The 27,470-nt window shown below is 45.4% G+C and overlaps 1 protein-coding gene across 5 annotated transcripts in view; it reads right to left on the reverse strand.

Annotated features, from left to right (window-relative positions):
* Positions 1-27,470, reverse strand: part of RALY (RALY heterogeneous nuclear ribonucleoprotein) — a 281,974-nt gene that overhangs the window by 130,237 nt on the left and 124,267 nt on the right. The window contains exons 3-4 of one of the 5 annotated variants that reach the window (XM_075118841.1): positions 13,917-14,006; positions 12,480-12,568 (exon numbers count right to left, since the gene is read on the reverse strand). The exons of the other annotated variants lie outside the window; for them this stretch is intronic. The gene's annotated coding sequence lies outside the window, so the exon portion shown is untranslated. The remainder of the gene's footprint in view (positions 1-12,479; positions 12,569-13,916; positions 14,007-27,470) is intronic. 5 annotated transcript variants of the gene reach the window in all.

A 27,470-nucleotide genomic window follows, 5' to 3' on the forward strand; every position in this document is an offset into this window, starting at 1 on the left:
TGTGGGATATCTTAACTGCTACCTCTACCAGGACTAAATGGTCACGCAAAGGGGGGCAGCTTTGGACAATTAATTAAACTACAGGGAAAAACCCCAGATGTGTCTGAGGATCCCATTAGCTCTACAAAGTAGGGCAAGGACTGTCAGCAGAGGTGCTGGAATGCTTCAGACGTAGGAAGTCCCCTAATGGAGGGGATTATGAGACACGTACAGAGAGCCTCGAACAACAAACACACCCTTGCAAAATCAAGCTTGAGACAGAGCTGCTTTAAGCAGTAAAACCTAGCATGGTATCATAGCATTGGGGCTCAGGGGAGGATTACAGCCTGCTTTGAGTGGTTGTAGGAAGCAGAAAGCTGGAGAGTGAGTGACTTTAACCTCTCCAGAAAAGCAAAAATTGCCCTGAAATTGCACCATCTTGACGGGTTTATTGCTGACACAAAATGGAATGTACATGTAAGATTGGGTGACAGCCCCAGGAGAGTCGCCAGGGCTAGCTGATTTGGGGGTTCAAACACCAAGGGACGCCACACCTGCAAGTCTTTTAGGAAATGCCTCAGATGGCTCTGGGAGCAAGCATCCCAGCCTGGGACCACAGACTTGTGTTAGCGGGGATCATGCTAGTGCTCTAGAAATAGCTATGTAGACAGTGCTTTGAGCTGCAACATCTACACTGCTAATTTTAGCAAGTTAGCGCAAGCTTGTCGACCCAGATGCAGACTCGTACCAGATGCAGTGTAGATATGCCCAGAGAGAGTTTAATTCCAATTTACTGGAAAGCTTCTCTCATCACAAAACAGACCGAAGTCTGCAGGGGAAGCTATGGCCATCCAGACTCGCAAGTATTCATTCAGGGTCCCTCCCAATCCAAGCCAGTCCTAACATGAAAAACCAGTTTAGTGAAAAACATTGTAATGCAGAAATTTCGTTTTGAAGGTTTTGAAACAGACCCATTTTTCAACTTTAAAAACTCATGAATTTAAAAAACATGTGTCCATAATTGTTCTGGAAAAGATCCTCAAACATGATAGAGAAAGTTTTCTGGTATCAAATATCCAGGTTTTTGGTAAATGAAAAACGTTGATACCTATGCGGATCACATTATCAACAAACATTTACATATATTTTTTCAAGCCAGGTGTATTTTGCAAGAAATGAAGTTTTGATGTTGACAATTTTTTGCAAGAAATGTTTTTGGGGAAAAAAGAAGCTATTTCTAAATGAAAACCTAGTGACTTGCAAATTGTTTATCAGGTCTAGCATGGAGCACTGGAAAAGAGGGACCTTTCAGCTGCAGGTTCAGATAGAACATGTTCCTTCTTGGTTGCAAAGCCCTTTCCTGTTGCTGACTAGGGGCATGACTATAATCCAGGAATGGGTGAACCTCAACACAGTGGGATCTGGAGTTTCCTTTGGAGAACTGTTCAGATGCACATCCAAAGTCTATCTTAACTCTATGAACTTTGTGGGCTGGAAATCTCATAAGAACAGGCATTCTTGTAAATGTCTACTTCTGGCCCCAAAAATCATGAAAAGATAGCATCTCTTGGAGAGTTTTGGAACTTCCACATTCAATCCAAGCACAGAAACAGAAGTGGGAAGGGGATTCATAGATTCCAAGGCCAGGTGGGACCATTGTGATCATCTAGTGTGACCTCCTGTATAACACAGGTCAGAGAACTTTCCTAAAATAATTCCTAGAGCATCGAGTATTAGGAGGGCAGGGGGAGACTTGCCTAAATATTTCAGAATCATGAAAAGTGGTTTGGTTTAAATTAGGTGGAAGTTCAGGTGGAGGATCTTCTTCTGTCCCTAGTATGTTGAGTGATGATCAGGAAATTTTTGATGAAATGTTTTCATCAAACCCAAAACTTCATGGGAAAGGGTGTCCAATTTCGCATTCTGAAACATTTTTGAGAAAAAAAATTAAAACCTTTCAAAATTGTCAAAACGTCCCATTTTTACATTTTCACAATGAAAAGTTCGGGGTTTGGCCCAAAAGATTTTCAGTTAGAAATTTAAGTTAATTTATAGCATTTTTTAAAAATGAAAAAAGGCCAAAATCAAAACAAAATGTTTACAATGACGTTAACATTTACTTTTGATGATCGGTTTGCAACGTTTTTCAAGATTTCAACTTTTCATCCCAGATTGGAATCAGAGAAATTTCCAAAATTTCCAAAAAATGTCAGGAGGGGAGATCTAGTTCCTGCTCCGCTCCACACGTGACATTGGTGAAAGCGAATCAGAAAATGCTAGTTGTGTCCAGATGCAATTTTATATACAGCCCCCACATGCAAATAGGTGTTCTTCTTCCATCCAGCTTGGAATGGTTCTTCTTGGGTGTTCTTGCCCAGCTCCACTTTCTGTATACCCCAGTGAAGGAGATCTGACCAGGGTATGACAAATGTATTGAGGGAAAAATAATTTCTGCAACAAAAATGATTAGGGTTACGGAACAGCTGCCATATGAGGAGAGATGAAGAAGACTGGGACTTCTCAGCTTGGAAAAGAGACGACTTTGCGGAATGTGATAAAGGTCTATAAAATCATGACTGGTGTGGACAAAGTAAATAAGAAAGTGTTATTTACTCCTTCTCATAACACAAGAACTAGGGGGCACCAAATGAAATTAATATGAAACAGGTTTAAAAACAAACAAAAGGAAGTATTTCTTCACACAACGCACAGTCAACCTGTAGAACTCTTTGCCAGAGGATGTTGTGAAGGCCAAGACTATAACAGGGATCAAAAAAGAACTAGATAAATTCATGGAGGATAGGTCCATCAATGGCTATTGGCTAGGATGGGCAGGGATGGTGTCCCTAGCCTCTGTTTGCCAGAAGCTGGCAATGCGTGACAGGGATCGCTTGATGATTACCTGTTCTGTTCATTCCCTCTGGGGCACCTGGCATTGGCCACTGTCAGAAGACAGGATACTGGGCTAGATGGACCTTTGGTCTGACCCAGTATGGCTGTTCTTATGTTCTTATTATATTTACCATCTGTTAATTAGACAAAGCAATACTTGTCCACAAGGACAGTAGTAGTAGAGAAGGACAGCTCCCAGACTGCTGCGCTGGGCATCACAACATGGGGAGTAGATGGCCAGCCCTCTGTGGAGAAAGAGGTGGTTAGGAACTATTTAGAAAAGCTGGACGTGCACAAGTCCATGGGGCCGGACGAGTTGCATCCGAGAGTGCTAAAGGAGTTGGCGGCTGTGATTGCAGAGCCATTGGCCATTATCTTTGAAAACTCGTGGCGAACGGGGGAAGTCCCAGATGACTGGAAAAGGCTAATGTAGTGCCAATCTTTAAAAAAGGGAAGAAGGAGGATCCTGGGAACTACAGGCCAGTCAGCCTCACCTCAGTCCCCGGAAAAATCATGGAGCATGTCCTCAAAGAATCAATCCTGAAGCACTTACATGAGAGGAAAGTTAGCATGGATTCACCAAGGGAAGGTCATGCCTGACTAATCTAATCACCTTCTATGATGAGATTACTGGTTCTGTGGATGAAGGGAAAGCAGTGGATGTATTGTTTCTTGACTTTAGCAAAGCTTTTGACACGGTCTCTCACAGTATTCTTGTCAGCAAGTTAAAGAAGTATGGGCTGGATGAATGCACTATAAGGTGGGTAGAAAGTTGGCTAGATTGTTGGGCTCAATGGGTAGTGATCAATGGCTCCATGTCTAGTTGGCAGCCGGTGTCAAGTGGAGTGCCCCAGGGGTCGGTCCTGGGGCCGGTTTTGTTCAATATCTTCATAAATGATCTGGAGGATGGTGTGGATTGCACTCTCAGCAAATTTGTGGATAATACTAAACTGGGAGGAGTGGTAGATACGCTGGAGGGGAGGGATAGGATACAGAGGGACCTAGACAAATTGGAGGATTGGGCCAAAAGAAATCTGATGAGGTTCAATAAGGATAAGTGCAGGGTCCTGCACTTAGGACGCAAGAACCCAATGCACAGCTACAGACTAGGGACCGAATGGCTAGGCAGCAGTTCTGCGGAAAAGGACCTAGGGGTGACAGTGGACGAGAAGCTGGATATGAGTCAGCAGTGTGCCCTTGTTGCCAAGAAGGCCAGTGGCATTTTGGGATGTATAAGTAGGGGCATAGCGAGCAGATCGAGGGACGTGATCGTCCCCCTCTATTCGACATTGGTGAGGCCTCATCTGGAGTACTGTGTCCAGTTTTGGGCCCCACACTACAAGAAGGATGTGGATAAATTGGAGAGAGTCCAGTGAAGGGCAACAAAAATGATTAGGGGTCTGGAACACATGACTTATGAGGAGAGACTGAGGGAACTGGGATTGTTTAGTCTGCAGAAGAGAAGAATGAGGGGGGATTTGATTTGATAGCTGCTTAACTACCTGAGAGGTGGTTCCAGAGAGGATGGTTCTAGACTTTTCTCAGTGGTAGAAGAGGACAGGACAAGGAGCAATGGTCTCAAGTTGCAGTGGGGGAGGTTTAGGTTGGATATTAGGAAAAACTTTTTCACTAGGAGGGTGGTGAAACACTGGAATGCGTTACCTAGGGAGGTGGTAGAATCTCCTTCCTTAGAAGTTTTTAAGGTCAGGCTTGACAAAGCCCTGGCTGGGATGATTTAATTGGGGATTGGTCCTGCTTTGAGCAGGGGGTTGGACTAGATGACCTCCTGAGGTCCCTTCCAACCCTGATATTCTATGATTCTACAGTGAGATGACATGGATGGAGCTGAGGAAGCAGCTATCAAGGATAATCTTTTGGCAATTGAAATATGCCTAAACCGTCCAGTGTGTAAAAGTACAACCCTGTAATTTGGTGCTGAAAGGGGATATTGAAACCCCATGCAAAATTATCAGAAATTTGCAAGTGACTATGACACAGCAGTACAAAGGAACCCGTTTTCTATCTTCCTATTTATGAATATAGGGTTAACCACACAATCGACATGTCACACCTCTGTCATAAATTGATGGGAGAAACTACATTTGTATGTTTATTTACACAGATGTTCCTTTGCAAAAACACTAGAAGACAAACTCTGAGTTCCAAACAGCTCACAATCTCGCTCTGTCTGATACAACCCACATGACAAATGACCAGGCACAAAAGCAGACAGTGAAGAGGAGAGAAGAAATCAGTGCTGGATGGCTAAGCAAAAGAGTATTTGCAGAGCAAATCTCAGGAAAGAGTGGGAAGTGGGGGCGGGGGGAGGGGGTCCATGGGAAAGGAGGGCAGTGGGATGAATGTCTGCAGAACGATCTACAGTGTAAACAGAGATCACTTCACCTGTGTCTGAATTGTGGAATTGTGGCCAGCTTTGCACCAGCATCACACTAGTGCTGGGAGGAGGCAGAAGGGGGAGTGAATAAGAATATTGTATCCAGATGAGATGAGAGGGTACTTGGGGTTTTGCATCAGCAGAATTAAATATGAACCAGTATTTAACCAAGACACTAGGGCTGACACCCTCATGCTGAGGTGGCACATAATGTCCGGTGCTGCAGAGAGCTTTCCTTTTCTCTTTTGTCCCCCAGCTTCCTCCATCTTCTGAGAGGGGGCAAGCTTAGTGTTATTCCACAGCTGCCATCCCTTTCCTCACTCTGTCCTGCTCTCCCTGTTCCCTTGTTCTTTTCAAATTATCATGACCTGTCCCTGGCTGCCTCTCTGCACCGGGAGCTGTGGTTGGCTGGAAAACAATCCAATATGGAGGACAGTCCTTTTATGGAATAAGCCCCTCTCCCAGGAAGGCATATTCCAAAGCTCCAGAGCTGTTTCATCTGTGCTGGTCAAAGTCACTTTTTCATCCACAGTTCTGGTCACTTGGACACACACAATACACAACTACAGACAAGTACTGATGCATGCTCTGCAGGTGCAGTCAGGTAAGTAAATGTCCAAGCAGCCTGAGTGGCAGATACAAATAACTACGAGTGTTAAACTGTAACTGCAAATTGCAAGTATAAAACTAGAGGCCAACTTCTGACAATCTGGTACTGTATTTGTAATAACAACACATAAGAAACTGTGTTGCACTAGAATGACAGGCTACTGGAGGTTTAAAGACAATATTTTTGCTGCTCACTAATTGCTGTATGCTAAGTAAAGAAGCAGTCATTATTAACCAACAATTTTAGAAGTTCTGAGACATAAGAAAACCCAAGTGTGAAAATAAATCCCAAAGATTCGTTCTAACCACTGTTGTGGAAACACAAGAGGTTTCCAGCAGTCTGTGATGCCACTTTCATAGTATGGCAAGGGACCTTAACCAAAAAATTAGCAAGCTTTACATATCACCTTAGGTTAACAAAGTTTTAGTCAATGTCCAAGCCTTCAGATTTAGACTTTCAATCAAGTGACTAATTACCAGCGCTTTGGAGAGCAGAGATTTCAAATTTAATGAGACACTCTTAACACAGAGCTAACAACTTCAGATATCTAAGCATTCTAAAATCCAGGAAGGATGATAAAAAAGGGAAGATTATACCCCCCCCACACACACACTTTAGGATTTGCTTAAAAGAAACCAGGGTGCACCATCCCTGCTAGTGCTTTGAAATTGTGATGTATTTATTACGAAGGGGCAGATCCTGAGCTGCTGCAGCTGAGTGTAGCTCCACTGATTTCAACAGAGCTACATGGATTTAAGCAGCTAAGGAATTTGGATGCATGTTTATGGCACCAGAGTTGTGCTTGCTTGGGGTCTGCCCACACTGCAATGAGAGGTGGGACGGCAGGACAAGTAGACATGCCCGAGATACCTTTGGTCTAGCTAATTTGAATAACAATAGCAGTGAAGCCATGGCAGCACTGGCAACTGTACAAGCCCACCTGGGTCTTGTTTAGATAGATATTTGAGTGGCTAGTCCAAGCTGCTGCAGCTTTCTTGCTAGTGTTATTTGAGCTAGATCAAAGCTACCTTGAGTATGGCTACTTGTGCTGCAATCATACATCTGACTGCAGTGTAGACATTCTCTTGGATCCATCCTCCCCTTCAGATGTTAAAAGCCAGGAGAACCCAAGTGAGCTAGTTCAGATAAAGCAGGGAATGACCCACACATCAGCCATCACACAAACTGGAGGGGATCCAAAACTTTTACTGGGCTCAGAAAAAATTGGATAACATTAATTTTTTTCCTTCATTTTCTCAGTTCAGGATCAGAAGCGAAAGTGCCAAAATACTGTGAGGAAGACTCTATCCCCACCCTGACACAAAACATTTCCCCAGAGAGGCTGTTATGAGATCTCCAACCCAATGCTCTTCACTCCAGATGTTCTAAGCATCTGAACTTTGGTGTGTTTATGTGAATCAAACTTCCCAGCCTTCCGCATGCTGCATGTCCCCAGGATACCAGAGCAAAAGAAATAACATCATGAAAGCACCAGGGAGTCAGGACTAAGAACAGGAGAGAGGTACCAAAGATCAACACAAACCTGCAAAATCAGAGAACAGATACCTGAACTAGAGCTCATGTGATACACTCACAGTCACCTACTGTGTAGGCCAGAGGTAGTCAAACTGCGGCCCGTGGGCCACATCCAGCCTGCGGGACCATCCTGCCTGGCCCTTGAGCTCCCAGCTGGGGAGGCTGGCCAGGTCATGGGCTGTGAATTTTTGTTTGCTGCCAATGACCTGTTCATGACTTTTACTAAAAATACCCATGACTAAAATGTAGTCTTATTCATACATCATGTTTTCTAGACCTTTAATCATTTTTGTTGCTCTTCTCTGGACTTTCTCCAATTTATCCACATCTTTCCTGAAATGTGGCACCCAGAACTGGACACAATACTCCAGTTGAGGCCGTATTAGCGTGAAGTAGAGTGGAAGAATTACTTCTTGTGTCTTGCTTACAACACTCCTGCTAATACTAACCAACTCCTATATACTACAGGGTAATGAAGTTTACCACAGACTTTAATGGGAGCAGAATTAGGCCAGTGCTGAGCACTTCTGAAAATCCCCTCCCTTAATTCAGATTGTAAATGTTTTAGGGCAGGGATCGTCTCTTACTATCTATATTTACAGTGCCTAGAACAGTGGGGCCCTGATCTTTTGGGGCCTTTGAGCATGATGTAATACGAAGTATTTATTATTAATTATTATTATTATTACAACAACAGTATGGTTGGTCATCAAAGCCCAGTGGGATCAAATTCTGGTCTCTCTCACACAGATGTTAATCTAAATCTCAGTGGAGTTATTCTGGATTTGTATCCAGATAACTGAGATCAAGATCTGGCCTCTGGTTCTGTTTATCTTCTCTGAGCGGATAATTAAAGAGAAGGAGGGCCTGAGCAAATCATTTGGAACAAGTATTCGCCCATCTTTAGCTACCAGCAAAACCATTGTCTATAACACTAGTAGTATACTGCATCCGGTTCTAGGGTCCACATTTTAAAAAGGCGGGTGAAAAATTGGAGATGGTGCAGAAAAGAGCCACAAAAATGATCTGCGGGCTAGAGAAAATGCCTTACAAGGAGAGACATAAGGAGCTGTTTAGCTCATCAAAAAGAAGATTGAGAGGCAACTTGATTACAATGTATAAGTATCTTCACAGGGAGAAAATACCGAGACCTAAAGGGCTCTTTAATCTAGTAGAGAAAGGAAGAACAAGAACAAGTGGCTGGAAATTGAAGCCTGATAAACTCAAATGAGAAAGAAAGTACAAATTGTTAACAGTAAGGGTGACTGACCACTGGAACAAACTATCAAGGGAAGTGGGGGATTCTCCAACTTTTGAAGCCTACAAATCTAGACTGGATGCCTTTCTGGAAGGGACACTTTAGTCAAAACCCAAATTATTGGGCTCAAGATCGGGGTAACTGAGTGAAACTTGATGGCCTGCAATATACAGGAAGTCACTAGACGATCTAGTGGTCCCTTCTGCTCTTAAAATCTAGGGAACCCAGTTCACTGGGTCCCGTGGCTGTCAATCATTTTCTGCAGTGGGTTGATTTCTCTTGGGTGTGGATTGGACCAATCTTCATGATACTGTTTTGGAGCAGATTGAGTTTGGAACACAGGGATTGAAACACCAGATCAGAAGCTGGTCTGTGTAATCTGACATTGGCCCAAATTGGGAGCTTCAGAGGAAAGCAAAAAAATAGGACTGTCAATTAATCACAGTTAATTCACGCAATTAGCTCAAAAAATTAATCGTGATTAAAAAAAATGAATTGCGATTAATCACACTGTTAAACAGTAAAAGAATACCAGTTGAATGTTTTAAATATTTGTGGATGTTTTTCTACATTTTCAAATATATTGATTTCAGTTACAACACAGAATACAAAGTGTGCAGTGATCACTTTATATTATTTTTTAATTACAAATATTTTCACTATAAAAGAAATAGTATTTTTCAATTCACCTCATATAAGTACTGAAGTGCAATCTCTTTATCGTGAAAGTGCAACTTACAAATGTAGATTTTTTTTTGTTACATATAACATTCCACATTTACACAAATAGAAAATTAAAAGCTCTCCCATTTGCAAGTGTGGTCACTCAAAACCAAAACAATGTAAAACTTTAGAGCCTACAAGTCCACTCAGTCCTACTTCTTCGCGAAGACAAACAAGTGTGTTTATATTTAGGGGAGCTAATGCTGCCCACTTCTTATTTACAATGTCACTTGAAAGTGAGAGCAGGCATTGCAAGGTATTTATGTGCCAGATATGCTAAACATTCGTATGCCCCTTCATGCTTCAGCCACCATTCCAGAGGACATGCTTCCATGCTGATGATACTCATTAAAAAAATAATGTGTTAATTAAATTTGTGACTGAACTCCTTGGGGGAGAATTCTATGTCTCCTGCTCTGTTTTACTCACATTCTGCCATATATTATGTGTTACAGCAGTCTCAGATAATGACCCAGCACATGTTCTTTGATTTAAGAAGACTTTCATTGCAGATATGACAAAATGCAAAGAGGGTACCAATGTGAGATTTCTAAAGGCAGCTATAGAACTCAACTCAAAGTTTAAGATTCTGAAGTGCTTTCCAAAATCCGAGAGGGGCGAGGCGTGGAGAATGCTTTCAGAAGTCTTAAAAAGGAACACTCCTATGTGGAAACTACAGAACCCGAACGACCAAAAAAGAAAATCAACCTTTTGCTTTTGGCATCTGACTCAGATGATGAAAATGAATGTGTGCCAGTCCGTACTGCTTTGGATTATTATTGAGCAGAACCCGTCATCAGCACTGACGCATGTCCTCTGGAATGGTGCTTAAAGCATGAAGGGGGACATATGAATCTTTAGAGTATTTGGCATGTAAATATCTTGTGATGCTGGCTACAACAGTGCCATGCAAATGCCTGTTCTCACTTTCAGGTAACATTGTAAACAAGAAGCAGGCAGCATTATCTCCTGCAAATGTAAACAAATTGGTTTGTCTGAGCGATTGGCTGAACAAGAAATAGGACTGAGTGGACTTGTAGGCTCTAAAGTTTTATATTGGTTTATTTTTGAATACAGTTATTTTTTGTACATAATTCTACATTTGTAAGTTCAACTTTCATGATAAAGAGATTGCACTAACGTACTTGTGTTAGGTGAATATTATTTCTTTTGTTTTTTACCGTGTAAATATTGGGAATTAAAAATAAATATAAAGTGAGCACTGTACACTTTGTATTCCATGTTGTAATTGAAATAAATATATTTGAAAATGTAGAAAACATTCAAAATATTTAAATGGTATTCTATTATTGTTTAACAGCGTGATTAATTGCACAATTGTGATTAATATTTTTAATCGCTTGACAGCCCTACAAAAAAGCAACCCCTCCCCCCCAAAACCCCAGTGCACTTAGCTGGTTGTGCAATCCTGTGCCAAAGGATTAAATATTTTCCTTGCATTCCTAAACCACAGGACTGCTCTGTTTACATGGCCCCTTGCCTCAGTATTTTCAGGATCTTGGTGAGCATCATTAGAATACACATGCAGGCAGTTTCCTATATTGTACAGCATGGTTGGTTTGGTTTTTTTAACTACACAGTGTGATTATGGTCTATTGTGCCCATAATCCAGGGATTAAGGGTCCTTAACAGAGTGCATTGGCCCATTTGACCAAGAGTGCCTGCTATCACGCTATTGATCTAGGGACTACAGGGGCATCTCACACCCTTTCAATGAAATCCTCGTTCTCTCTGTTGTGATAAGCAGGTGCAAAGTGCGATGTTTGTTAGCCATTGCCTGCTGTTTCTTCTTTCATCTAGTCAATGGATATTGCTAGGCCTTTCCCCTTGTGACTCAGATCGGGCCCTGGGGATTACAAAGAAGTATGTTGGTGTCCTGAGCCTCCTACTATTGTTATTTATTATTTCTATTACAGTATTGCCTCAAGACCTCAACCAGGGACTAGGACACAGGGTATAAACACCTAGCTGCCTGCCCTAGAGGGTTCAAATCCAGAGATTCTGACACTATGCATCAGGGAAACAACCACACAAGTTGTGGGAAGAGAAAGTAACAGTGAAGTCAGGCACGTTTGCATGACTTAGTAGCCACCATTGGAATCAGAGGGTTTCTGTGCTTCCCCACTTCCCAAATTCTTCCAGGGCATGTCTCCAACTCAGACTATATTCAGGAGAATCCAGGAGGCAGCATGCTCATTCCCTCGGAGCCGGAGAGGGAAGAGCAATCACCTTGCAAACTCAGGAGTGACTCCTGTTGATTGATGCTTGGTGGGGCATTGACTGTAACCACCCTTGAAACCTTCTGACTCTGTGGCCTGACTCTCAAACAGGCTGAGCACCGGCTGCTCTCACTGTGACCCAATTAGTTCCTTAGTCCCTAAGAATATCCTGATTGGGAGGATTATTCATTATGCTTTTTGGAGAACTCTCCATGTAACCAATGGCAGTCACACCATGCTGTATTGGGTTCTCTCTCTCTAACTGGGTTACCACTGCTCTATTCATTTTGGTTGCAATGGCTCAGTCCTGACAGGAGAATGGGAGGAGACCATATCCCATGAATACTTTGGGCAGCGAGATTCTAGAAAGCAGGGTTGCCTTTTATGGTGGCACCACAATGTGTGCAAAAATTATTTGAAGTCGTTCAACATCAATGTAGACAACGGGGAGGAAACCCATTCAACCTGGAGGGAACATCTGGCACTGGTGGGTGCAGCTCAACATGAAGTGGCTTTGATCCAGAGGATGGAAGGAAAGCACAAAAGAAGAAAGCAGCGTGCTGTAATCTTGGACTCCAACTCAGACAACACATGGATCTGTGAAACTTGTAACAAGCTGTGTTGCTCTTGAATTGGGGTTGTCCGCCATAAACAGATTCATCAGGCACCCGCCCAGACCTCTTACACATACACCATGATTGATGGTTGCCTATACTGTATTGATTTTCCACTTTAACATGTGAAAGCTCTAATGCCAGATCCTCCCGCGCCCCGTGGCTGCATTGCACTTTGCTCTCAGTAACGCCAATATTAAAGGTATCTTAGCCTGCCCAGGGAAGATCATACCTTTTAAAGCCAGAAGGGACCATCCGGTCTGACCACCTGCATCTCTCCAGCAGCACAGGGTCCCCAAGCTCCATGCTGTGGGTCCAATACTAAAAAAGTGCCATCCATGGAATTATTAACACAGTTCCTTCAGCTCTCCACGTTCATTGTTCTCCCACCCAAATACTGACTAGGCTAGTCCTTGCTTAGCTAGTGAGACATGATGAGCTCACAGTCCAAGGGGGGATGGTCACCATTAGGCAACCTCTGGCAGCAAGGAGCTGATGTCAGGGCTCTGATGCCATGCACTTTCCTGGCAGAGCAGGAAAAAGGTGAGGCCAGAATACGCTGTGCTACACTGACCCTTGGCTCCTGCTGTGGCTCTTTCAGCCCAGGGTAATTTAGAGCCACCCTTGGGCTGATCTAACCTGGCCCAGGCACACAAACCAGTGCAGCTCCATTGACTCTAGTGCTGATTTACACCAGCTGAGGATCTGTCCTGGCATCTCCACAGCGAAAGGGTAAGGTAGGAGTGACATTTATTCCTCTAATATTTATGTGCTGGCTGCTGAATGTTATTTGACAGGGCAAATATTTACCCTCAGTATTGCTGATAGAATCAGTAACCATGAACAGCATTATCTGAAGAATAATCAATGTTCAGTTGAAACTCTCGGGACCCAACAGCTGATCCTAAACTACCTTGGTAGACAGAGAATCCTGGTCAAACACTCCAATATATGTGTCTACTTGCAATATCTATGTTTGCATTTTTTCACAGACGTCTCCAGGATTGGCTGTTGGGTAGAGCTGGGCAGGAAATGTGTTTCCCACTCTGGGAATATTTTTGAGAGTTTGGATTTGTTTCCCATTCTGCATCAGGAAAAACCAGAGCCCCCTCCCCCCTTTTCTTAAAAAACCCCACAAACTAGAGAGAGGGAGCCCCACCCCTGCCTAGCCAAGGACAAGACACTCACCTGGGCTGGGGGAGACCTGTGTTCCAGACCTTGCTCTACATCAGTCAGAGCAAAGACTTTAACTCAGGTCTCCACACAGCCCAGGTGAGTGCCCTGACCACCACCAGGCTACAGACTGTTCTGGAGCGGGGCTCTCTCTCTTTTTGACCAGCAGTTCTATCTTGGAACAGTCCTGTGAACAGTTTCTGTTTTGACAAATCAACCTTTTCCAACGAAAAATAATTTTGTCGAAAAATTCCTGACCAGGCTAGCTGCTAGGGAGAGTAGTCCCAGGGCCCTAGGGGCTCTTCTGGGGCGGCTGTTCACAGCTGATGTATTGCTGTGCACCAGTGATCTTCCACTGCCAGAAGGCAACTAGAGCTGGGCACAAACTGGAGCAGTACTGAGACTGCTGTAATCTGTTCCAGCTGTAGCCTGGCCGTGATACATAAAGCTGGTACACTGCCAAATATGCCCAGTGTTTAAGGACATGATCACATACCATTTTTTTCACAGGACCACTGCCTTGTTCAGCGTACGGGATGGGCAGCACTCCCTTAAAGAGCAGCAATTCAGTATTTTGGCAGGGGTCCTATGGAAAAAATAGTGTGATTAAAAAGTGTATCAACGCAAGTTCACAGGCAAGCTTAAATCTGGGATTTCCTAACTGTTGAGTGCCTGACTTTGCAACCTGACTAATGTTCTTTTAACATAGCTTGTCCCCTTCTGCACCATCTCCTCCCAGGTGTCCCAGTTCTGTTTACACCACAACACCAGTTCCTCATCCCTCACCTGGTCACTACTAGGGTTGCCAACCCTCCCAGTTTTGCTGGGAGTCTCCCGGAATTGGGCTCTATCTCCTGGAGGCTACTGAAGCGAAACCAGGAGATTTTAGGCTGCTAAAAGTCTGGCGTCACAGCGGGGCTAAGGCAGGCTCCCTACCTGCCCTGGCTCCACACTGCTCCTGGAAGCAGCCAGCATGACCCTGCAGCCCATGGGGTGGAGCCAGGAGGTCTCAGTGCACTGCCCTACCCCAAGCACCAACTTTGCAGCTCCCATTGGCCAGGAACTGCAGCCAATGGGAGCTGTGGGGGTGGTGCCTGCAGGCAGGGGCAGCGCGCAGAGCTCCCTGTGCCCCCCCCCCCCCGCCAGGGATGTGCTAGCAGCTTCCGGGAGCAGCACGGTGCCAGGGCAGGTAGGGAACCTGCCTTAGCCCCGCTGCACCACCGACCAGGAGGCATCAGAGGTAAGCACCTCCCGCACTCCCTCCTGCAGCCCAACCCCCTGCCCCAGCCTGGTGAAAATGAATGAGGGTGGGGGAGAGTGAGTGACAGAGGGAGGGGGGATGGAGTGAGCAGGGCGGGGCCTCAGAGAAGGGGTAGGGAAGGGGTGGGGCAGGGGGCGGGGCAAGGGTGTTTGGGTTTGTGTGATTAAACTGTTGGCAACCCTAGTCAGTACCAATCACCACCTCTCAGGCTTCTGGTCCCAGGCCCAGGCTCCTTGCCCTGTTAGTCCTAGTCTCACTCATCCAGGCTCCTGATCCCAGTCTCCCTCATCTCCCATTCCCAGTTTCCTTGCCTAGATATTCTCAGTCCTGTTCTCTCTTACCCCGCCGGCTCTTTGCTCCCAGTTTCCTTGCCCAGCCAGCCCCACTTCCCTCCCACACTCCCTGAATATCTCCCTCTTTCTCTCTCACACAGGCTCCAGTGGCCCTCTTACCATGCTCCCCAACCCCCTGTCTCCCAGTCCCAGTCTCCTTTCCCAGGCCTCTCATCGAATCTCAGGGTCCCCTCCTCCCCTAGCTTCTTGTCCCAGTCTCTGTGCCCAGCCAGTCCCAGTCCTCCCCCAAACACAAACTCCATATCAGACTATGCCCTGCCCTCCGCCTCCTTCACCCACTCTACTGGTTCTGGATCCAAGTCTCCTCCCCAGCTCTTCATCCAATGTCAGTTGCTCCACCACCTGACTCCCACCAGTCCCCTAGCCCAGTCTGTCCCAGTCGCTGCCCCCATCCGCCTCCAGCCCCACTCTCCACCCCCAGCCACTGTCACAAGCCACTCCTCCAGCCTTCCCCTGCAATGTCCTTGTCTCCTCTGTATTTGAATGAGGACATGTCCTCCTCCATATTGCCTGGCTGGCAGCTGGAGTGCAGGGGCATTGAAAACACAGGACAGACTCCCTTCTCTCAGTTCCAGTGCCCAGCCCCCACCCTGGCCCAGAGCAGCCTTTAACGAGAAACTCTGGGTTCACCCCTGTAGCCCTGTGCTGGAGGGGGTATTGTCAGTCACTCTGTGGTGAGGGCATATGTGTGGTTCAGTCAGACATAGGAGCTGACAGGAGATGAGCAGGCTCAGTGAGGACTGGATCTTGGGAGATTTTAGCTGTTAAACTCTAGCAAGTCTCAAGTGAGCCTGTGTAAACTGCAATTATTCAAAAGATACAACTTGGCCAGATTTGGGAGGATTTTCATGGGGATGGCAAAGGACACATCCCTGACACACAGGCCACCTCCCCCTACCAAATTTCAAGTCCATGCACCACTGCATAGGGGTGCTAGATCTTTTTTGTAATAGACAGCTGAGAGCCAGCAGCTGACCAACATTCTGATCACTTAGGCAATAATTAGCTCCACCAGGTAAGGCCTGATGGAGGAGGGGAGCACTTAATTGCCTAAGCAGACAGGGAGTTGATGAGCTGTGGAGCTAATTATCCCACCAGCTGGGGAGGCTAGTGTGATGAAGTGGGAATATTTTTATGAGCCCTTTGTGTGCCTCAGTTTCCCCTATATGCTGCATTGTTACCCAGTGGGTGGGAAAGGACTGAATGCTCTCGGAGTAGGCTAAGAGACATAGGGGTGGGTGTCACCAAGTGGCCTGGGCCTACTCCCCATATCAATGGAGCATTTGAGAAGACAATGGCAGAACACTGACATCTAGCACCCAATGCCCCAGAGGGACATTGTTCAGCAGGGAAGCTGAGCATTATTCCCAAGCTGAAAACAAAGGACTGTAAGGTGTGTGGGGGAAGGGAGAAATTGGCTGCTGGAGGGAGTTGGGGCTCTCACCCAAGGAGGACAGGTGTAGAGACAGACAGCTTGAACCAAGGGCTTCACTACAGCTTTGGCTGGGCTCTGGGCTAACCACAATGGACTAAATTTAACCTTCATTTCTCTGCACTACCCTAAGGACTTCCCGTGCTGTGTTCCAGAAAATGAATAAACCCGACTGTTCCGACAATGCTGTGTGAGCCTCACTGCAAACGCTCTGGGAGGTGCATTAATCCCTGCAGAGTGGACAAGTCTCCATCAGGGCTCTCTCCCAGCTGAACTGGCTGACTGGAGCTCACAGTGTGAAGCAGGTGTGCTGCAGGCCCAGAGGGCGAGTCTAAGGAGGCGGTGAAGATGCCTGGCTTACCCTGGAGGAAGAGTGAGACCCCTAGTGGATGAGGGACACTGACAGGGTTCCTTCTAGGGACTGTTCCAAAGCTGGGGCTGTAGCACTGATCCTGTGGATCTGTGACAGCTAGTTAAAAGCACCGTGAGGATGTGCAAAGCAGAGAAGGGCTAGCAGAGCCCAGGGGAAGCCTGGTCTCTGGCTGGTGAGACTGCATCCTCTCCCTCGAGAAAGGGCTGAGGATTGAAGGACAATGTATATAGTATTGCTGCATGGGGATTGTGACGGTGGCAGAAGATAAATAAAAAACTCACCGAAGTGTTCACAAAGCAAGAGGTGTCGGAGGCTGTTTGCGAGGGACCCCAGGGTGGGAGAGGAGCCTGTCACATTATATTTCCAAAGAAAAGGTCACCAGAATTCTTTTAACGTTGCAAAGTGATGTATGTTTGCTAAACCCATTTGCAGAAACAGCTCAACAGTTTTGGCTGAAAATTTCCAAAATAATGCAGCCCGAGGCAGACATCCAGCTTGGAAAATTTGTCTCACAGTTAAAGCATGTCAAAGTTATCAGCAACTGAAAATGATCCTATAATGGGATGTGTCAGGCAGCCCTAATACTAGGCAATGCTATCAGCCCTGCCTATAATATGAAAGAGTTTGGGAGCAATATCTATGGAACCCTGTTCATCCCCATTAAACACTAAAGGGCTTTTCAATACAGATTAGGGATGTGGGCAATAGTCCGACTCTGCTTCCCATTGCCATTGGCTGGCAATTCAGAGATGATACTGGTGGGCCCTCTGAAAAGCAGTAGTCCTGGTTGCTTCCACATTTATTCCCTCAGTGCCCATGGTGGGACTGGACTTGCCTTTCCCCTCCAAAGGCAGAATGGCACTAGGCAGTAGTGTGGCATCACTATGCACTCTCCTCCCCAGAGCTATGGCAGCTAAAGCCCTCCACTGCCTGTGATGGGAGAGAGACATAGCAGAAGTTGCTACCAATGAGGAGGTTTCAGAGTGGTACCCATGTTAGTCTGTATCAGCAAAAATGAGGAGTCCTTGTGGCCCGTTAGAGACTAACAAATTTATTTGGGCATAAGCTTTCGTGGGTTAGAACCCACTTCATCAGATGCATGGAGTGAAAATACAGGAGCAGATATAAATACAGAAAAGGATGGGGGTTGCTTTACCAAGTGTGAGGTCAGTCTAACGAGAAATCAATTAACAGCAGAATACCAAGGGAGGAAAAATAACTTTTGAAGTGGTAAGAGAGTGGCCCATTACAGACAGTTGACAAGAAGGTGTGAGTAACAGTAGGGAGAAATTAGTATTGGGGAAATTAAGTTTAGGTTTTGTAATGACCCAACCACTCCCAGTCTCTAATCAGGCCGAATCTGATGGTATCCAGTTTGCAAATTAATTCCAGTTCTGCAGCTTCATGTTGGAGTCTGTTTTTGAATTTTTTTTTTGAAGAATTGCCACTTTTAGGTCTGTTATTGAGTGACCAGAGAGATTGAAGTGTTCTCCTACTGGTTTTTGAATATTATGATTCCTGATGTCAGATTTGTGTCCATTTATTCTTTTGCGTAGAGACTGTCCGGTTTGGCCAATGTACATGGCAGAGGGGCATTGCTGGCACATGATGGCATATATCACATTGGTAGATGTGCAGGTGAACGAGCCCTTGATGGTGTGGCTGATGTGGTTACATGCTATGATGGTGTCCCTTGAATAGATATATGGACAGAGTTGGTACCGGGGTTTGTAGCAGGGTTTGGTTCCTGGGTTGATGTTTTTGTTGTGTGATGTGTAGTTGCTGGTGAGTATTTGCTTCAGGTTGGGGGGCTGTCTGTAAGCGAGGACTGGCCTGTCTCCCAAGATCTGTGAGTGATGGGTCGTCCTTCAGGATAGCTTATAGATCCTTGATGATGCGTTGGACAGGTTTTAGTTGGGGGCTGTAGGTGACAGCTAGTGGTGTTCTGTTACTTTCTTTATTGTGCCTGTCTTCTTGTGACTTCTTGGTACCCTTCTGGCTCTGTCAATCTGTTTCTTCACTTCACCAGGTGGGTACTGCAGTTTTAAGAATGCTTGATAGAGATTCTGTATGTGTTTGTCTCTGTCTGAGGGATCGGAGCAAATGTGGTTGTATCTTAGAGCTTGGCTGTAGACAATGGCAGGGGAAATGACAATGACAATGTAGACAAAGCTGGAGGCATGTAGGTAAGTATATCGGTCAGTAGGTCTCCGGTATAGGGTGGGGTTTATGTACCATCGCTTATTAGCACTGTAATGTCTAGGAAGTGGACCTCTTGTGTGGACTGGTCCAGGTTGAGGTTGATGGTAGGTTGGAAATTGTTGAAATCTTGGTGGAATTCCTCAAGGGCCTCCTTCTCATGGGTCCAGATGATGAAGAGGTCATCAGTGTAGCACAAGTAGAGTAGGGGTGTAAGGGTACAAGAGTTGAGGAAGCGTTGTTCTAAGTCAGCCATAAAAATGTTGGCATACTGAGGGGCCATGCGGGTACCCATAGCAGTCCAAATAAATTTGTTAGTCTCTAAGATGCCACAAGGACTCCTCATTATTTTTACCAATGAGGAGGTTGACAACAGATGCTATTGGAGAAGGAATATTAAGGGGGAGGCATCCTGTGATAACCTGAACATTGGGAGGTGATGCAGACAGACTTTTGGGGTATGGGATGAATTGGATTACTATGAAAACAAGGCAGATGCCTTCAAGGAAGACAGCGTCTTCAAGAAAAGTATTTAACAAGGTGAGATCTGTACCCCTCCTGCACCTGTGTTTGATCTGAGAAGGGAGGTGGTGGTGGCGGCGGGGACCAAAGCGTATTCCCAGCTTGCCAATTTGTCTATGCTATTTTATACAGCTTGCACTGTTCTTGCTGGGTTTGGAAGCTGATTTCTGCCTGGAAAATGAACGTGTGCTGTGAAAAGAGAACCCATTGAACACAATTGTTTGCTGCTGGGAAAGTGGCACTAACAGCTGGTGGAGAATTTTTCAACAAAACATTTTTTGCTGAAAACTGACAATTTGTCTAAACCAAAACTTTCCAAGGAAACATATCGGTTTCAGTGACAGTTTCCTCAGGTCGAGGGTGGACTTTTTGGTCAAAACAAGAGAAAGAGAGACACCCCCCAGAATAGCCAATAGTTAGACTTGGAAGAATTAATGGGGTTTTCGTATATTTTGGACAGATATATCAATATTTATTTGAAGCTTATTTTTGTTTTTGTTTTTATGGATTCACATTTTCTCAGTTGTGTGAAATTAGGGGAAGTCAGACAATTATTTAATGGTAGTATATGTTGAAATGTAACAAGCTTAATTCAAAAGTCCAAATGACTGGATTTTGACTCTAAGTTCTCAAGCAGCGTTTTTCTTACTTTGCCTATATGTAAATTTCTGTTATCATCGCTGGACATATTTTTGTGTTGGTTTGTGTGTGTGTGTGTGTGTATATGGTGAAATCAATGTTTACCAATATTTAAAAATAAAAATTTAATCCTTCCAAGCCTACCAATGCAGTGCTGGCGAGTGAATTATAAAGTGATTCATAGATCCCTAGATTCCAAGGCTAGAAGGGGCCATTGGGATCATCTAGTCTGACCTCCTGTGTAACACAGGCGAGAGACCTGCCCCAACATAATTCCTAGAGCAGAGCTTTTAGAAACACATCCAATATTGATTTTTTTAAAAAGATAGATAGAGAATCCACCACAACCCTTGGTAAATTGTTTGAATGATTAATTACCCTCACTTTACACTTTCTTTCCAGTCTGAATTTGTCTAGCTTCAACTTGCAGCTGTTGGATCATGTTATACCTTTCTCTGCCAGATAGAAGAGCCAAGAGTCGTTGGCAACATGGCAACCTCAAGTCACACCATAACCTTCTGTTTGTTAAACTAAACAGACTGAGTTACTCGAGTAAGGCGTATTTTCTAATCCTTCATTTGGTTTACACAGTGTGATTTACACAAACACTGATGAACTGTTTTCTGTGCTTCTCAGAGAAATAAATAAATACTTTGCTCTTCTCTAGCATTTATCAGAGAACATTTACATTTAGCTATTACCAGATTTATCTGCATTTATATATATATAGCATTTCATATACTTTAATTTAAAGATCTCAAAGAAATTTAGAGGCATTAGTCAACTAAACCTCACCCTGGTGTGATGGGTATATTAGTCACACTATTTCACAGAAAGTTAAATTGGGATACAGAGGGTCTGATTTTCAGGAGTCTGAAACTACTCTCCCACACTCATTGAAGTCAGTGCCAAAGCTCTCATTGATTTTAATGGTGCAAGATCAGGGGCTGGGTATGCACAAACAGCCAAAAATGCACACACATGCCTGCATTTTCATGCAACCATGCATAGATGCATCTGTCTAGCCACATGGGCCTCCAATTTTGCGTGTGCAAAGTAGACATACATGTATGTGCCTAGAGGGTCCTGAAAACAGGACCCAAAGTCATGAACAGTGTTCCCTCTAATTTTTCCCACCCATGTGCGGAATGAATTTTGTTATGTGCACAAATATAGAGGTGATGTGTCACTCAACTTTCATATTGGCGCACATAAAAAATTCATGTAGTGGGATGGGAACGAGGGTTTAGGAGTGTGAGAGGGGGCTCAGGGCTGGGGAAGAGGGTTGGGGTGCAGGGATGGGAGGGCTTTGGCTGGGGGTGCGGCTTCTGGGTTGGGGCAGGGGATGAGGGGCTTAGGGTGCAGGAGGGTGCTCTGGGGCTACGGTGGGGAGAGAGAGGACTCCTCCCCGCTCTCTCTCCTTGCAACAGCACCTGGGCTGGGTGGGAAAGGTGCCTGTCCCATGGCAGGTCCTGGGTGGGAGCTGCAGGATAGGCGCCTGGCCCCTGCAGGTCCGGGTCGGGGCTGGTTCGGGGAGGGGTGCCCCGGGAGCAACAGGTCCAGGCCTGGCCGCCCGGGTTCAGGCAGGACTGTCCTGGCCGTGGCTGGGTCCAGGCTGCCCTGGCCATGGCTGGGTCCGGTCCGGGCCTCGCCACCCCAGGTGGGTTCGGACCTGGGTAAGGGAACCTCAGCCACGGTAAGTTGGGGGCCGGGCTAGGTTGGGGCTGGGGGTGGGGAGCCCCTCCCCTGGCTGCAGTAGGTCCCTGGGTGAGTTCCCTGAGTGCCTGCTCAGTGCTAAATAGGCTGCTGCACGGCCGCGCAGCCACACAGCTTACAGGGAACTTGGTCATGGAGTGACTTCACCAGGTGAGCAGTGGCAGAATAGAACCCAGGAGTCCTGACTCACAGAGTACCCCGCTCTAAAAGCTAGACCTGCCAACACTAGCCATTTCAGCTTTGTTCCGAGATGAGTTAATGCTGACATGTTACACATGTCATTGGAGGGCTGTGGTTTTGAGTTTTTCCAGGATTTTTCCAATAACTTTGCTCATTTTGAAGTTTCAGGAGTAAAAGAACCCTGAGCTAATCTACACTGGTGCAGTTCTGTTGGCGTTAGTGGAGTGACACTGATTTACAGCAGCTGAGGGGCCGGTCCATTGACTTCAATGGAACTACACTGATATTCACCTGATGGGCGTGTGGCTCACTTAGCAACTCCCTTGTTATCATTTACACCAGCTCAGGATATGGCCCATTGACTTCAGTGGAGCTAGGTTGATTTCCACCTGCTGAGGATCTGGCCCCTGAAGTTTATTGGCTTTGTTTGTATTATTTAGATTGTGTCGTTTTAATCATTCACATGCACACAGGATGAGAGGAAAAGGGAATTTCCTGGTTCTCATTCATGCATCTCAGTCTCCCCTCTGTATTTCCCCCTACAACAACATGACACTATTTTTCCTCCCAGTGCCTCAATGGGATGACTCCACTAGGTACAAAATGAGTAAAAAAACCCTTCTCAGCTCACTTACGTCAAGAGGGGACAGCAGGGCTGGAAGTTCTGGGAATCGCAGGAGAAAGTATTGTCTTAGGTGAGTTCCAGCCCAATGGTCTCACTCTGGTGGCTGGGATGGTTCATCCCTGAAATGTAGCCACCTCTAAAGAGGAACGGTGTGGCTCTGCACTGGTAGCAACATGTCAAAGCTTTTGCCAGGAGGAGAAGTAAAAAACAACAAGTCTGATTGAAACAAATGGAATTTTGGAGTTGGGACTGACCAGGCCATTGATGTAAATCCCACTGCTCTTAGCTTTTAACAACCGCCAAGTGATCGGTATTCTCTCTACTGCCCCGGCGTGAGTCATCAGCAGCAGAAAGGAGCCTATTACATCTGAATCTAGAAGCATGAGCCTTAAGATCGTTAAGTCCCAGGCAGACTGCGAAGAGCAACAAAAGGATCTCACAAAACTGAGTGGGCAACAAAATGACAGATGAAATTCAGTGTTGATAAATACAAAGTAATGCACATTGGAAAACATAAACCCAACTACACATATAAAATGTTGGGGTCTAAATTAGGTGTTATCACTCAAGAAAGATCTTGGAGTTCTCTGAAAACATCCACTTAATGTGCAGCAGCAGTCCAAAAAATGAACAGAAAGCTGGGAATCATTAAGAAAGGAATAGATAATAAGACAGAAAATATATTGCCTCTATATAAATCCATGATATGCCCACATTTTGAATACTGTGTGCAGATGTGGTTGCTCCATCTCAAAAAAGATATATTGGAATTGGAAAAGGTTCAGAAAAGGGCAACACAAACAATTAGGGGTATGGAACGGCTGCCGTATGAGGAGAGATTAATAAGACTGGGGTTTTTTAGCTTGGAAAAGAGACGACTAAGGGGGGATATGACAAAAGTCTATAAAATCATGACTGGTGTGAAGAAAGTAAATAAGAAAGTGTTATTTACTCCTTCTCAGAACAGAAGAACTAGGGGGCACCAAATGAAATTAATAAACAGCAGGTTTAAAACAAAGAAAAGGAAGTATTTTTTTACATAATACAGTCAATCTATGGAACTCCTTACCAGAGGATGTTGTGAAGGCCAAGACTATAACAAGGTTCAAAAAAGAACTAGATAAGTTCATGGAGGATAGGTCCATCAATGGCTATTAGCTAGGATGGGAAGGGATGGTGTCCCTAGCCTCTATTTGCTAGAAACTAGGAATGGGTGACAGGGGATGGCTCACTTGATGATTACCTGTTCTGTTCATTCCCTCCGGGGCACCTGGCATAAGCCACTGTCGGAAGACAGGATACTGGGGTAGATACACCTTTGGTCTGACCCAGTATGGCTGCTCTTATGTTCTTCTGCCATTGCCAAAGGGTTCTTAGAGTCCCTGCACCGATTTACAGCCCCACAGAAGCCTGCGTGGGAGGTGGAGGGTGAACTAGGACAGAGCTTGGCCTGCAAACTTTTTCCTACTGTTTATCCTAAAGTTTTCCTTCTGCATCGTCCCACTTTGTCCTTGGCAACCAGTGAGAATCACTGATACCAGCTTCCTTTCCGCCTGCCATGTTTCACCCAGTGAAACACAGAATGGAGGTGCTGCCCATCTCTAGTTGTTAAAGATCCCATAGTGCTTTAGGTTACGAGTAGTGGTGCTAACTCCTGTGTCTTAGTGAAATTCTGATTGGGGGAAATTATGTTCTACCTGCCTAAAGTTCTCTCTGTTGCTTCAACTGCATTCAGCAGTCTTGTTCACCGACAGTCCTAGACTGCTGTGATCTATTGAACAGTTGTTTCATTCCACCCCAGAAGTGGTTGCAGTAACTCCTTTTCACTACATCTAACCCATGCCTCTGTATTGCAGTTTATAAAGCTCTTTGGGATCTGCCAGACAAAGAACAGCTATATAAATGTACAATTAGATGCACAATTACATTCACCTTGGGTAGTACCTTATTCCACTAGAACTTCACTTGAGGTGCTACTCAGCATTACTAAGGATGGCAGAATATGGCCAACTATTTGTTATGTCTGAAGTGGTGACGGCAGCAGCTAAGGGCAACATTTTGAAAGGCAAATCTGGGCTTGCACCTGTAAACCCTGTGGCCAGAAGCACAAGAGAGAGTACGGAATGTACAGCTTCAGTTGCATACGTTTTTTACCCAGAATTCCTCCAGTGGGAGTGACCATAACTGTACATAAACCAAGAATTGGTTGGACTGTGGAACTGAAATAAGAAAGGGGAAAAAAGAGCTCCGACCTCATGACCAGGTTGCAGCTCAAAGTTATGCTACTGGTTATCCTCCACTGAGGATCCTGTGCTGTTGGGAGGTGGCACAGAGAGGATTCTTTGCAGCAACAGAGCTGAATGAAGTCTGGGACGGCCCCTCCTACCCAGCCACTATATAATTCTGAAATCACTATAATTGGATTAGGTGGTGGAGCAGGACAAGGCAACACTTCCTAAGGGACGGGAGCTAGGCCTGCCTCTGGGAAAACACTACCCACTGACACCAAACTGTGAGTGGGGTTTAGTGGATGTGATAAAGGGCATTGAGATGCTGGGCATTCCCACCTGCGAGTGGGGAACCAAAATAATGGACTAGTGCCACAGTTACCGTGTGTGACAAAGCTCTGTCCTTGTCTCTGTGGGTCCTGCATTTCCTGGAGGATTTCACTAGCTTCAGAGGCTCACTGTGACCCTCCATGTAACCCTTCTCTCTCTAGAGACAAGGGTCACATTTTCATCATAAGCCAGCAAGGGAGGTGAGGAGAAGCTATCCTCTCTTGCACAGTCTCTGTTGTCTCCCAGTCTCAGTAATTAATCAGGGTGGGGGCAAAGGGGGGAGCCCAGGCCCACCCTCTACTCCGGGCTCCAGCCCAGGGACCCTAATAGTATCAGCTATGGTAGCTGACCCTTTAGAAACATGGCACATACAATTCCCTGGGCTACTTCCCCACAGCAGCCCCCCACTTCCTCAGGCTCCACTTCACCCTTACCTCAGGGCCTCCTTCCTTGTGCCTGATATGGTGTGTACTATTCAGTCTCTCCAACAGCACAACTTCCTCCCATGGCTCCTGACATCTGCCCCCACCTGACTAACTGGGAGGCTTTTAACTAGTTTCAGCCAGTCCCTGATTGGCTTCAGGTGTCCCAATCAACCTAGCATTCTCCCTGCCTTCTGGAAAGTTCTTAATTGGCCCCAGGTGTCTTAATTGACCTGGAGCAGCTGCCATTTAACTTATCCTGGTACCAGGGATTTGTTTAGCCTGGAGCTAATATATCTATCTCCCACTACTTTTCTATAGCCATCTGGCCTTGCCCCGTCACAGGGAGGGAGTGTTTTATGTACTGTTCAGTTCGCTATGTTGTTGCTGTGTTTTCTCAAGTCAGTGCTGTGTTCCCTTTCCCCCGTAGCCAAGCTGTTTCTTATTTCCCACACAGGCTCAGTGCTTGCAAGTGGGGAAGCAAGTCTTGCTAAGGGTACCCAGGGAAGGAACTGAATGATCTCAGAAATTGTAAGTGGGGGCTCAAGCCGCTGGTGTTTGTTAGGTTGAAGAGGGATTCTTCGCTCTTTGAACCCGGCCCTTGTTGCTGCTGACAACACCTGGCATAAGAATTACATGTGTAAATGCCAGTGCACACCTTAAGCCACAACTTGCAGGTTGCTTACATGTGCACAAAACTGTACCCTGTGGGGCTCTGGCTCTGTGTGCTCCAGCCACTGCTCACATTTTTCAGTTGTGATCATATAGACTCATAGACTTTAAGATCAGAAGGGACCATTGTGATCATCTAGTCGGACCTCTCGCACATTGCAGGCCACAGAACCTCATCCACCCAGCCATAGAACCTCACCACCCAGTAATAGATCCCTAACCTCTGGCTGAGTCACTGACATTCTCACATCATGATTTAAAGACTTCAAGTTACGGAGAAACCCGCATTTACACTAGTTTAAACCAGCAAGTGACCTGTGACCCATGATGCAGAGGAAGGCAAGCAAATAAAACAAACCCTCTGCCAATCTCTGCCAATTGTTGGTTGGTTGATGCTTTTATTTGGTGTCAACTTTCCACCCTTGACCAGTGCAGGGAGTAGTTCATGGGATTTTTTGGGTGAAGGCAGTTCAGCTTTCCCGTATCACATTAACGTTGCATTGTTATCTCTTTAGCCAACCATAGATTGCATCTGCAGAGCACTGGCCAGACACTAGAACGGGCATAACCAGTGAAGGACTCCCCACGGGGTGGCTGATTATATCCTGCACTTTGCTACAGCCAGGACTCAACCCAGGAGTCACATGAACTAGAGGCAGCAGCTATACTGGGTAAGCCTCGTTTTATCATTATTCAGTGGTGACATCGAGAGGCCAGACGTCACTGTGCTAGGTGCTGTACAAACATTTAACAAAGAGAGAGTCCCGGTCCTGAAGCGCTTCCTCACGAAGTGAGCCATCTAAGCTAGAACTGTGCAAATAACTGGCTTTTTGGCTTGCTGGAAGTTCCAAACATTAGTTTTGGGTCAACCCAAAATCAGAATCTTTTGGAACTTCCAGAGAATCAAAAGCTTGGAAAAACAATTTGTTTTGGGACAGACAAAATGTTTTGTTTGATCTGAAACTAAACATTTCATTTAAATGTTGGGCATTTAACACCCCCCCTCATTTTCTTTTTTTAAATAAAACAAAATGAAATCTGGAAATGAAAGGCTAGGTTCACAGGCATCTAAGTCCACTTAACTCCAATATCGAATCA

Source organism: Caretta caretta, chromosome 13 (assembly GCF_965140235.1).
Source record: "Caretta caretta isolate rCarCar2 chromosome 13, rCarCar1.hap1, whole genome shotgun sequence".
NCBI lineage: Eukaryota > Metazoa > Chordata > Testudines > Cheloniidae > Caretta > Caretta caretta.